Genomic DNA, 13,823 nt, shown 5'->3' on the forward strand with positions numbered 1-13,823 from the left:
GTGAGATCAAATAACAAAGATATATAGTACACCCAAACAGCACAGCTATATGATTTTGTCTAATAGTATTATTTCATGAGTAGGAACAGAGGAAACAGATGAGGAAATCATGTTAGGCTGAAGTTTGGGAAGGAAAGTGGAGAGGTAGTCCAAGGTAAAATTAAAATTGTTAGCTATAATGTCAAGATTTCAAAGGGAGCAAGTAAGGACAGAGCAGAGTTATAGAACGATAGGAGGAATTAATGAGAGTGAAGAATAGGTTTGGGGGGCACAGAGAAAGGTAGAAGGGCAGGAAGGCATAGTTGGCTGAACTTCTGAGTTTTTATACAATTAATTAAACTTCAGATTGTAAGTATCAAAATTGCAATGTAATCCATAAAAACTTAAATGCCACTAGAAAGCTTTTAATGTATGACATGATATAAGGAATAAGTGGTTCCAAATACAACCCCCCCTTTTTTTTTTTTGCTTTAATTGGGAACTGAGAAATAAGCATCTATCTTTAATCAAGTACTGGATGTGAAGAGGAAATATCGGAGCTGGCAACAACCATTTGAGAAGGAACTTTTCAAATTAAGCTTTCAGAATTCACACTGAGAAATCCCAGCTGATGTCAGTTCTCAGATGTAATGACAGCATTTTGCATTTGTGATTCTGAGGATTAGGGTAAGGGTAATGAATGCACAAAGTTGGCCAATTTAGCTTAACTTCAGTCCCCAAAATTGATGCCACTGGATTCCTAATGGGGAAGCATTTTGATTTTATATTCTGGTTTGGATCTCTTCATTTACCATTCGAGAAGCAATGTCAATTAACATTTTTTTAAAACCCTCAGAAGATTGCTTAAAGGCAGCAATAGAACAGTATTTTGGTTAAAGATTTTCCAAGGCAATATTGCTTGGTATTCAAAGGTGAAGACTCCACTTAAGCATCAGATACCATCAGTGTGATGTGGTCTGGACACATGAGACTTGGGCACAAGTTCCTATTTCCATTAGGGATTCTACAGGACAATTCCGTTCCTTCTGTCCCATGTAATTTGCAGCTATTATCATAGATATTAGATGTGGAAAAGACTTGGCAGGTCACCTAATTCCCCAGACCTTTGTATAAAACTGTCTCTGTTGAATATTTATGGGAGCATTAGTTAGCAGGACACTCTAAATATAAGTGTAATGCAGTAGTCATCATTTGGTACCACCCTGTAGGCAAACAGCATCAAAAGTAATAGAAACACAAGGATAAGTAGGGGAATAATCAATAATAAAAATAGCAGGATTAGTAATGATATAGATGGAGTAGCGAGGTGGCACAGGATAGATCATTGGACCTGGAATCAGGAAGACTCAACTCCCTGAGTTCAAATCTGGACTCAGACATTTAGCTGTATGACGTTGGACAAGTCACTTCACTCTATTTGCTCATCTGTGTCCTTATTTATAAAATGAGCTTAAGAAGGAAATGGCAAACTACTCTAGTATATGTGCCAAGAAAACTACAAATGGGGAGTTGGACATAACTGAAAAATGACTGAACAACAACACACACACACACACACACACACATATATATATATATATAGTGGAAGGAATCAAAACCCAAGGGGAAACAGGATGAGGTTCATATCATCTTTGTCATTCTGTCTAGGCACAGATGTTTTCGGAGAGCCTAAAAAAAAATGGGCTCACATCCTAGCTCTTTTATTCAACCAGAAAAGATAAGTCATTTTATTCACCTCTATAAATAGTTCACAGAATATTGAATCTAGGGAAATAATAGCAGGATAGAGATTCGGTCTAGGACTGTTTTCTATTCAAAACCTTCTTTTGAAAGAAGATGAGAATGAGGTGATACTAGCTGAAATGGGGAAAGGTAGCATGGAGTAGTAAATGGAGAACTGGCCTCATGGTTAACAGCATACAAGTTCAAGAGCTGACTGTCATATACGGCTGTGTGACACTGGCAAGTCACCTCAGCTATTAGAGCCCAGACAGCTTTCTAAGATGAGGTTGCAGAATCTGGAGTCAGCTTGGTGGTGCAGTGGATAAACTGCAGGGCCCAGAGCCAAGAAGTCCTCAGTTCAAATCAAGCCTCAGACATTTACTAGCTGTGTAACCCTGAGCAAATCACTTAACCTCTCTCTGCCTCAGTTTCCCCAACTAGTTAATAAGAGCCCCTAACAGCACTTTTCCCACAGGGTCATTGTAAGGATCATATTAAATAATATTTGTAAAGCACTTAACCCAGGGCCTGACATGTAGTAGGCTAAAAATACTTCCTTTTATGCACCAATTTGCATTAATAGAGGTAGTTCCCTATACCAAGGAAATTAGACATCTGTCAAAAACAACCAAATATGTTTTATACAGTGCTTCAAAACTGACAAAATGTTTTCTACACAATTTGAGCTGGGTGGTGTAAACATTTTACATCCCCTCTTTACAGCTTAGGAAACTGAAACACAGAGATTAGGAAGCTCACCCACGGTCATGCAGACTACTAAATGGGAGAGCCAGAACTCAAACCTAGATCTCTATGGAGGCAAATCATCTTCTGAGCAGGCCCAGTGATGAGTTGAATGATGGGACAATTTTAGATTTGCCAGAGAAACTTGAGAGTGTGATCAGCCCCAAGGGCTCCAGGGCTTCCCTGACAATTGTTTCTTCTGTTTTAATAAAATGTCCAAGTAGCCATGTGCCAGGTACGGCATGTTGATCAAAAAATCAAAATGATGAGATTTTTAAAGTAGATTTCATTAATGCCGACAGCGTGTACTTAATTAATATATAGAAAACTCATCTGGCATTTCAACTTGGAAATCAAGTCCATTTCACTTGGCAGCAGGGCACAGTAGAAAAGACCAATGGGCTCTGGAAGGTATGGAGTTCCCATAGGCATTAGGAGCAGTGCTCCAGAAATGGAAATGACTCATTTATAACATCTGCATAAGGAGAAGCTAGACCCAAGAAGCAGCTGTTGTTATTGTTGTTGTTGGTCCTTTGAGGACCAATGACATCACAGGAGATGTTGTGATTTGCACTGTGAATTGGATTTAAGTGAGGCACAAAAGTCATCACAAAGTCATCAGTCTCACCCTCTCCTCCAGAATCATCAGAATCTGGTAGCAAGACAAAAGTCAAGATGACTGGCAATGGCTCGGCCAGAAGCAGCTGGTGGCTCAGTGGATAGAGTTGCTGGGCTTAGAGTCAGGAACATCTGAGTTCATTTTGGCGTCAGACACAGTAAAGCTCTGTGATTCTGGGCAAGTCACTTGTCTCTGTTTGCCTCAGTTTCCCTATACTTAAAATGGGGATAATAATAGTCCCTACATTTCAGGGTTGTTTCAAGGATCAAATGAGATAATATCTGTAAAAAAGGGCTAAGCAAGGCATCTTGCCCATAGGGCACCATCTAAATGCTTATTTCCTACTTTTGCGTTACAAGAAAGGAAGAGAAGGATGCTCTCAGAAAAACCTGGACTTACATGAGCTGATGCAGAGTGAAGTGTACTGTGTAGAAAGTAACAGCAATATTGTCAGATGATCAGCTGTGAATGACTTAGCTATTCTCAGCAATACAATTATCCAAGACAACTCTGAAGGACTTACTTATGATGAAAAATGCTATCTATCCCCAAACAAAGAACTGATGGTGTCTGAATACAGATGGAAGCATACTTTTAAAAAAAATTGTCTTTATTTTTCTTGAATTTTTTGTCTCTTTTTTTCACAACATGACTAATATGGCAATGTTTTGCAAGACTACAGATGTATAATCTATATTGAATTGCTTGCCTTCTCAATGTGGGGGAGGGGAAGAAGGGAGAAAATGTGGAACTCAAAGTTTTAAAAATGAATATTAAAAGTTGTTTTTTTACATGTAATGGGGGAAATGAAATATTAAATAACATAAACGCTTATTCCCTTTCTTCTCTCCTCTCCCTCAGGAAAAGCAGAAACACTGGAGTCAGAAGATCTGAGTGGAAATCCTGACTTTGCTACTTACAAGCCCTGCGGCAAGTTATTTCATTTCTCTGAGCCTCAATTTACTCATATGTAAGATGGCAATCATTCATTCAGAGCCTTGAGCTGTAATGTCTGCACCTGGAGCAAGTGTAAGAAGGTAGGAGGCTCATGTGTAGTATGGCTGTTGGGAGGAAGACTCCTGCCTCTGGATATTATATTTAGCTTTGCCATTCCTGAAGAAAGGGTTGTTGCTTGGGAAATGAGATAGACCAGCATGTGGATACAAGTACAGAGGGGAAATGAAACAAACATGACCCAAGATAAGGCAGTCATGGGTTCATGGGGGAGGGGCTCATCCATGGTGTGGCAACTAACAGGAGGAAGCCGACCCAGGAATGGGACTGTCAACACTCTCCAAATTCCTGGGCAAATTCCCAAACATCCCACCCTATCTATAGATTTTATAATATTTGTAGTGTCTAACTCATAGGACTACTGTGAGGAAAGACCACTGAACATACTACAAAGCATCATATAACGATGATTATTTCTTAAAATGATAACAGAATTAAATAAATACATTTAAACTGTCTACAAAGCACAAAGTGAAGAGCAGATCTGATATGATTTGAGTTTTTCGAATTTGGGGGCGAAATCTCCAACACCTGCTCACAAGGGTGGGCTTGATGCAGTGGATAGCTGACTCCCTCTCAGAAATGGAGGTTGATGGTGCTAAGATCAGCAACCACTGAGTGTTGCTGGCTGTTCCTAGGATTGTTTCTCATAAACTCCCACTGGTGTGCTTCCCACTGCTTATTAGCCAGTGTTAATTAGAAAGGCTATTTACTAAGCAAGTATAGCAAGGAAAGTTATTATAGAAACATCTCTCCAAACCAGGGTCACACTCTTCTTTTGCACATACATCATCTCTGAGAAGAGTGGGCTCATATACTTTGACTATTTATCAATTGGAGAATTGAAGTATGTATAGAATATTTTTACATATATATGTGTGTATATGTATATGTGCACACACATGTGTGTATATATGCACATGTGTATACATACAGACACACACAAACACACACATTTTTGTCTAATGGTACCCATCTCTAGGGCAGGGTGGTGGGAGGGAAGGACAAAAAAAGAAAGAAAAAAATGTACATGATAACTTTGCTATATATTTAAAAGGAATAGCAGAAATAATAGATTTACAATTTCATATGCAATCAGCCTTTTTATTATGCTGTTATAGAAATGTTTGTTTTATTCCATAAGTTAAAAATAAATAAATGTGAAAAAAATTTATTTAAAAAAAAGTGGGATCAAATTTAGAGGGTAAATGTATCCAAAGAGTAAACTAAGTTTCAGATTACATGATGTCTTTTTCTCCTGTCATGGAATCCTCATTGGAAGTTACCATTAGGTGCAGCTGAACATTGAGGATCAGCGTCCCTGTAGAGTTTTGAAGATAACTTTCTTTCTTTTGTCTAATTTAGTCTCTGTGTATTCCCCCCACCCCCAATGTATATGTTGTCATGAGCCACGACTGCTCCTGGAAAATTGCTATAAGGATTGCTATGCTCACAGAAACTCCAGGTTTTCTGATCTTTTGAAGTTCACACTACTGTCACCTGGTCAGAAACTTGCTCTCCCTTCCCTGGGCAATCCCCCATTGGGAGTCCTTCACCAACGTATTCAACCAAACTGGAATGTATCATTCTGAATTGTCCAGTCATGTTATACACAGGCCTAGGGTGTGTCCGATTCTTTTGGCCAGTCACTAGATATTTCCAATGTGGCATCATCATCTGCCTTTATCTAATGACCAAAACTTCCACAAACCTTTCTGATTTGAAAGGTTATTATGGACTTATTCACATGTAGTTTACTTTTGATGGATTCATTTGAGGTGTCTAGGCCTTCTGTGATTTTAATATTTGGGAAAGGGTTTTTGTAATTTATTAGAATAATTTAGATACCTCACAAAGATGGATTATGCTCCAAATGTTCAGATGCATCAAGTCTATGTGCTGTGTCACTCTGGTCGAATGTGCCACAATTGATTATGGTGACCCTAAACTCTGGATGCTTATTTTCAGTAGATAAGGATTTTTTAAAGGGCAAAATCCAATTATTTTGCAAGTAAAACTGCACAGTTCTAAATGTAATCTCAACTTCAAAATCTTTGTAACCTACTAAACAGCACAGCTAGCTTTTTCAAGTGCCAAGCAATTAAAACTGCTCTGTTAGCATACTCCTTGAGTTTAATAGCTCCAAAGCTATGCAAAAATGGATGTGGGTGGGGAGGCATACTTCTGCATCTCCTTTCCCTCCAGCAGGATGAGGTGAGCCCTCAGTGGCTCAGAAGACTAATAATTCACCAGCCTGCCTTCTGCTGAATTCCTAAGGTTGCTCAAGATGTTTCTTTTTAGCAAACACTGAAGAATCTGTACTTAGCTTACCACACCAAGGCAGCAATCCATTGAAATATTCAGGATAATTAAGCATTATAGCACCTGATTCTTTAAAATGAAGCAACATCATTAACCATCAAGAATGAAACCATCATTGGCTCTAGGCTGTTTTCACCACAGTCCTTTCCAGAACCTAAAATGTAGTTTTCTTCCTCTTTCTCCCTCATTTACAATTCAGACCATTATTCAGAGGTCTTCACACTTGGGCATTTCCAAATATCTAGGGCTTTATGATCAGACACACTATCCACAGATCTGATTTAATGTAGACATAGTCTCACTTCCTCCATGAGTAGCTATTTCCTCAGTAAAGCATCTTACATATAGCTACCCATTTAGGTCATGAAGAGTGAATTATGCAGTCTTTGTGAAAAAGATGACACACCTTTTAGTAATTTGAAGTACTTTGGTGTGGGGGGGGGGGGAGGCCACATCCTTTCTTTAATATCTGACCCAATCTCTCTCTCCAGACTGCAGTAACACCATATGGAAAACCAGTGGTTTAACACCCAGTATAGAAAACAATTTAACATCAGGTTGTTAAAAATAATAATAAATGGGCAAAACCCTAGAGAACCCAAGAAATAAGCTATTAGGAAAAGAATGAATTAAAAAGGAAACCAGACCCATAGAAAGAAGCTTTGTGTATGGGTAAAATGCAACAGATTCTTTATTCGTTTTCTAACAGAAGTTGGCTCTCCTTTGGTGCATACAAAAATTAATAAGGGTGAGAGGAGGCAAAAAATGTTCCTTTATAAGGCATATAAACACATTCTTGGGCAAAATTAAACTCTTTGGTTCCAGGACAGTAAAAAGCACATGCTTTGTACAAAGTCCCTGAGGGTTCGTCAAACAGAGGCATAGAGAGGCATATGCCATGGAGTGATTGGCATAAACTGCTCCTCTGTAATCTTCAACAGATGTGGCATGCCAATTGATCGGGGGAAAGCAGCTTCTAGTTAGCACTCATTGCTTTCTGGTGATGGATAGGACCAAAGTCTTTGATAAATGTAGTACTGATGGCCAAGGCACACTGTTTAATTGTGCTAAACTGTCTGATTCATCTTTTCATTAAGTTTATCAAGAGATCCAACAACTGAGAAACAGAAAGAAAAAAAATTCTCCCTCTGGGGCTTCCAAGAAGAAAATGGGAAAAGGAATTGAAACCGAGAAGTATTCTAGCAAGGGATAAATGTTACTAGGAGTTACATAAATTATATAACTGATGAATGTAAGTGAAGTCTCATCAGTAGAAGAGGAAATGAAAATGGCAATAGGGTCAGACATGGCGGGGGGAGCCTATTTCTTCAATGTCAGAATACTCCCAAACATTTCCCTTTTTAGAGATGGTGAATTGTCAGCCTTTTGAGCCACTTTATGCCCAGTGCTGAATTTTCCATTACAGTGTGATCGATATCATTTCCCAATTCTTACCTAATAGCAATCCCTCACATTTCTTTGTCTTTATTGTTACAAAGCTTTTTACACCTTCCTGGATCTTCATACCTATCTTGCAAGGTGATAAGCAGGGTGGGTATTTTTATGCCCAGTTTGCAGATGACAGAAATAATGCCATTGAGGTGGGACAATTTATCAAAGGCCACACATATGCTAAGTCGAAAAGCCAGGGCCACAATGCCTTCTGACTATGTCAAAGGTTCCCTTCAGTACTACACTCTTCCTCCCACATATAAAGATACCAAGGTCAGGCTTATCCAATTTTTAGGTGGCAGGGAAGTGATATTGGATCAGTTTGGAGTCAGGATACAAAGATCTTGACCCACTGGAATGATGAAATGAATCTAATAAGATAAAATTTAATAGGAATAAATGCAACAATGTATACTTAAATTCAAAAATTCAATTTTACAAGTATAGAATAAAGAAGGCATAAATGGGGGAAGGGAAAAAGCATTTATTAAGCACCTACTATATACCAGGGTAGTTATAGCAGCTATGTGGCACAGTGAATAGAGTGCTAAGCCTGAAGTCAGGAAAACTCATCTTCATGAGTTCAAATCCAGTCATAGATTTACCATCTGTGTGACCATGGGCAAATCACTTAACCATATTTATCTCAGTTTCCTCAACTATAATATGAGCTGGAAAAGGAAATATCAAACCATCCCAGTATCTCTGACAAGAAAATCCCAAATGGAGTCATGAAGAGGTGGACACAACTGAAATGACAGAGCAACAACAAACTAAATGGCAAGAACTGTATTTAGTAATAATAATATATTTAATACATATATTACCTTTACTATATGCCAGGCACTATGCTTTAAAATTATTATTTAATTTGATTGTCATAACAGCCTTGGGAGGTAAATATTATTATTATCCCCATTTTACAGTTGAGGAAACTGAGCCAGACTTACCCAGGGTCATATAATTAATAATTATATGAGACTGAATTTGAACTTAGGTCTTCCTGACTCTAGACCCAGAGTTCTGTCCATTAAGCCACCCTGGAATTTCTAAAAAGCTTCAAGTTGAATATGTATCAACAGAGCATCATATCAGCCCCCAAAGCTATTGTTCTTCTGGAGACAAGCATAGTGTCCACAAAAAGTAGGGGATCATTCCATTGGATGTTGTCCAGATCATACTACAACCAGAACCTCAATGTGGGTTTCGGTTCTAAGTGCTAGATTTTATGAAGCACACACACAAAAGGGTGACCAGGATGCCAAGAGGACTGCAGACAGTGACTTAAGAAGATCCATTGAAGGAACTAGGCTTATTTCAGCTGGAAAATGGGCTTCCTCCTTGCCCTGCCTTTTCATTTGAGAATTCTTAGCTTCCTTCAAAGCATTCCTTATCCCTATAGAAAGCATTTCCTGATCTTCCATCTTGTTCTTTTTTCTCCCAATCCCAAGGATCTCAACATCCCAAGAAAATTTAACCCCTTTCAGGGCAGAAATTGATTCATGTTTCTCTGTGTATCCCTAGCACTCCTAATACAGTATTTGATATATAGTAGGTGCTTAATAAATGTTGAATTGGCTGAGTGTGAAAGTTGTTGTTATTCAGTTGTGTCCAACTCTTTGTGATCCCATGGACCATGCTGTGCATGGAGTTTTCTTGTCAAAGACACTGGAGTAGTTTTCCATTTCTTTCTCCAATGGATTATGGCAAACAGAGGTTAACCAACTTGCCCAGGGTCACACAGCTAGTATATGTCTGAGGTTAAATTTGAATGCAGGTCTTTCTGATACTAGATTCAGCAGGGCCATCTAGCTGCCTCAAGTGTGGAAGAAGATACCTGTAATCCCTGCTACTAAGGGAGGCTGAGGCTGTGGATCACTGGAGTTCTGTAATTTTGAGCTGAGGCAGGGCTAGAGTCTATAAGCCCCTATACCAATCCCAGCACCAACATGGTACCTGTACCCCTCAGATCAGAGGGCTAGTAGGCTGCCTAACAAGAGCTAATCTGGCTGGAAATGAAGCAGGTCAAAGATTGTATGTTGATCACCAATGATATTGGGCATGTAAATTGATGGAATGGAATTGAACTACAAAGATGTAAAGGCACCATGTTAGTTATTAACAAGTATCTGTAGGGCTATCACGAGGAAGAGGGATGAGGTTTATTCTTTTTCAGGCTCAGAAAGCAGAATTAGGAACAATGGATGGAAGCTGCAGAAAGGCAAGTTTCAGTTCAGTGTCTAACAATTACTGCTATTCTAAACTGGAATGAACTGACATATTGATGAGCTTTCGGATTATAGGCAAGCCAAATGGCTTCTCTGACCCTTGGTTTCCTCATCTATAAAATGGACTTAATGCCACTGGCCCTCTCTCCTTCACTAGGTTTCCATGAGGAAAGTGATTTATGAACCTTGAAGAGACCAAGTAATATGACTTATAAAACATGTGATTTTATGAAGTTAAAGTTGTGAAATATATACATAATACACATCCTCTTTTTTCTTCCCCTTGGTGTTTCTGTCACCAAAATATAAATTTTTAAAGTTTGTTTGGAACTTTCTGCAAGTTACATGTAAAAAACCAAATTTTTTTATACTGATTTTTAAAAATTTGTGTTCCAAATTTTCTTCCTCCCTCCCTCCCTCCTCACCCCTCCCTAAGAAATCAAGCAATTTAATATAAGTAATATATATACAGTCATGTAAAACATCTCCACATTAGTCAGGTTGTGAAAGAAAACAGACAAAATAACTTTAGAAAGAGGAACTAACAAAGAAAATTATACTTTAATCTGTATTCAGATACCATCAGTTCTTTCTCCTGTAGATGGATTGCATTTTTCATATGTCCGTCTGATAGCATCCTGCTTATCATTTCTTTCACAGTTACTATTGTTAACTGTATTACCCTCCATCCTATTCCCTCTCCTTAATATTTACTCTATTTTCTATCTTCTTTCACCAAGCCCCTTCTTGCTTCTTTCATTTGGGATTTCACCCCATTCTACCTCTCCCTTTCCCCTCCTGCAGTGCAATCCTCTCACTCCTCCATTTTACCCTAAAGATGTCATCATGGGACAACTAGGTGACACAGTGGACAAAGTACCCACCCTGGATCCAGGAGGACCCGAGCCCAAATTCTGCCTCAGACACAAGACCCTCACCCATTGCTTGACCCTGGGCATTCCATCCAGCCCTGACCACCCCACAGAAAAAAAAATGATAAAAAATAAATGATTTACAGATATCATCCTTTCATAATCAATTCCCACCTGTGCCCTCTGTCTAACTCTATGCCTATCATCTGCTTTAATACTGAAAAAGTTCTTACAAGTTAGATGTATCATCTTCCCATGTAGGAATGTAAACAGTTTAACCTTTTAACATCTCTCATGATTTTTTTTTCCTGTTTTCCTTTTTATGCTTCTCTAGGGTCTTGCATTTGAAAGTTGAATTTTCTATTCAGTTCAGGTCTTTTCATCATGAATGCCTGAAAGTCCCCTTTTTCATTGAAGTCCCAATTTTCCCCTGAAAGATTATACTCTGTTTTGTTGGATAGGTGATTCTTGGTTGTAATCCCAATTCCTTTGCCCTCTAGAATATCATATTCTATGCCCTCCTGTCCTTTAACATAGAAGCTGATAGATCTTGTGCTAGCCTGACTGAAGATCCACAGTACTTAAATTGTTTCTTAGTTCTTGCAATATTTTCTCCTTGATTTGGGAGCTCTGGAATTTGTCTATAATATTCCTGGAAATTTGCATTTTGGGATCTCTTTCAGGAGGTGGTGGATTCTTTCAATTTCTATTTTACCTTCTGTTTCTAGAATATCAGGGCAATTTTCCCTGAAAAACTCTAGGAAGATGATGTCTAAGCTCTTGTTCTGATCATGATTTTCATGTAGTCCAATGATTTTCAAATTATCTCTCCTGGATCTGCTTTCCAGGTCAGCTATTTTTCAATTTAAAAAAATTATTTATTTATTTATTTTTTGCAGGGCAATGAGGGTTAGGTGACTTTCCCAGGGTCACACAGCTAGTAAGTGTAATGTCTGAGGTCAGATTTGAACTCAGGTCCTCCTGAACCCAGGGCCAGTGCCTTATTCACTGCACCACCTAGCTGCCCCCAGCTATTTTTCCAAGAAGATATTTCACATTGCCCTCCATTTTTGGATTTGCTTTACTGTGTCTTAGTTTCTCATAAAGTCACTAGTTTCCATTTGTTAAATCCCAATTCTTAGGTAATTATTTTCTTCAGAGAGCTTTTCCATTTAGCTTTTCATGCTGTTGACTTTTTTTCTCAGGCCTTTCCTGAATCATTCTCATTTTCTCCTCTACCTCTCTTACTTTATCTTCAAAGTCCTTTTTCAGTGTCTCTATGGCCTGAGACCAATTCATATTTTTTTTGAAGCTTTGGATATAGGAGCCCTGACATTGCTATCCTCTTCTGAGGGTACAACTCGATCTTCCTTGTCACTTAAGAAACTTTCTATGGTCTGCATCTTCCTCTGTCTGCTCATCTTGCCTTTTTTTTACTTGACTTTTAACTCCTTCTTAAAGTGGGACATTGTTTCCAGGCTGCACTCTCCCATGCTTCAGGGGGACCTAGGTGGTACAGTTAAAGGAGAGGCAAGTTCTGCACTCACCCTAGCCTGTGTTCTTGTCCAAAAGTAAACCCAGGCCTACCTGCTCTTCAACCAAAAAACAAAATTTTTGTTTCTCTGGGTTGATACCTCCAGTAAGCCTGCACCCCTCTCCCACCTGGGCAGCCACCACTCAAGGCTGCTTCCTGGTTCCCAGCTGGGGTAAAACAACTGAGTACCACCTCAGCACCAGCAGGGACCCCTGTAATCCACCACCAGTCAACCACTTAGCCCTCTCACCAGACTGTGAGCTTAGTCCCAGAAGACGCTAGTGCTACAGCCACTTCAGAGGCTCTGGAGGTCTCTTTCTCTGGTTCAGTCTGCTTGGGGCTGGATCTGTGTCAGCTTGACCTCAGGGTTGGGTTCCAGTCCCGCCCCAGCACAGCAGATCCCTCCTGCTGACCTTCTAAGCCATCTTTGGCTGGAAAATAATCTCACCCCATCCTTTTGTGGGTTATGCTGCTCCAGGTATTGTCTTATGGCATTATTTGAAGGGATTTAGGGGAGACTTACGAGGACTCACTGCCTGTCTGCCATCTTGGCTCTGCCCAGGAAGCCAAAATGTAATTGTTGACACTTCGATTTAATTAGAAGCCATGGAAAGTACTTTGTACATAATCAACAACAAATACTATTTTATAGGAAAAGAGGAATTTGTTCTTGTCCTACTAATATTTGACTTATTTTTTCCCTTTGCTTGCCTGATATTTCTGCCATATGATATATACCACTGATACACTGAGCTCAAATGGGTCCCTTCTCATGGGAGAAAGAAATGTAAAGTAGAAAAAGCACTGTTGTTAGAGTCAAAAAACTAGGTTCTGATCTCACCTCTGTCATTTATTGTCTGTGGAACCTAGGACAATAGTCACTTAACCTCTATGAACCTCAGTTTCCTGATCTGTAAAATGGGGAGCAGGGTGAATTAGACAGCTTCTAAGGACCTTATCTGTTCTAAATATATGACCCGTGTGGCTTTGGGCAAGGTACTTCACATCTCTGCGGATCAGCTTCCTCATCTGTAAAGTGAGTGGGTTGGACTACAGATGACCTCTGAGGTTTCTTCCACCTCTAGATCTATGATGCTTTCAAATAAATAAGAGGCATGAGAGAGTTTAGCAAATGCAGAATGCTCTTTGAATTCTCTTAGGAGGAACCACATAGTAGATGTTCTTAAGTGCAAACATTCTGTGAATATCTATAATACTAATACCATTTTCCCTCATTTTCTAGGAACTTTTTTATGGATTCTTGCCCTGTCTGAGTATGATGGAGAGGAGCTGGTGGGGATAATGAGAAGCAGCAT

The 13,823-nt window shown here is 39.2% G+C and overlaps 1 protein-coding gene across 1 annotated transcript in view; it reads right to left on the minus strand.

The window, feature by feature from the left end:
• The window catches only part of CPQ (carboxypeptidase Q), a 628,024-nt gene that overhangs the window by 63,633 nt on the left and 550,568 nt on the right, over positions 1–13,823 (minus strand). The gene's annotated exons all lie outside the window — the stretch shown is intronic.

This window comes from Dromiciops gliroides, chromosome 1, assembly GCF_019393635.1.
Source record: "Dromiciops gliroides isolate mDroGli1 chromosome 1, mDroGli1.pri, whole genome shotgun sequence".
Lineage (NCBI taxonomy): Eukaryota > Metazoa > Chordata > Mammalia > Microbiotheria > Microbiotheriidae > Dromiciops > Dromiciops gliroides.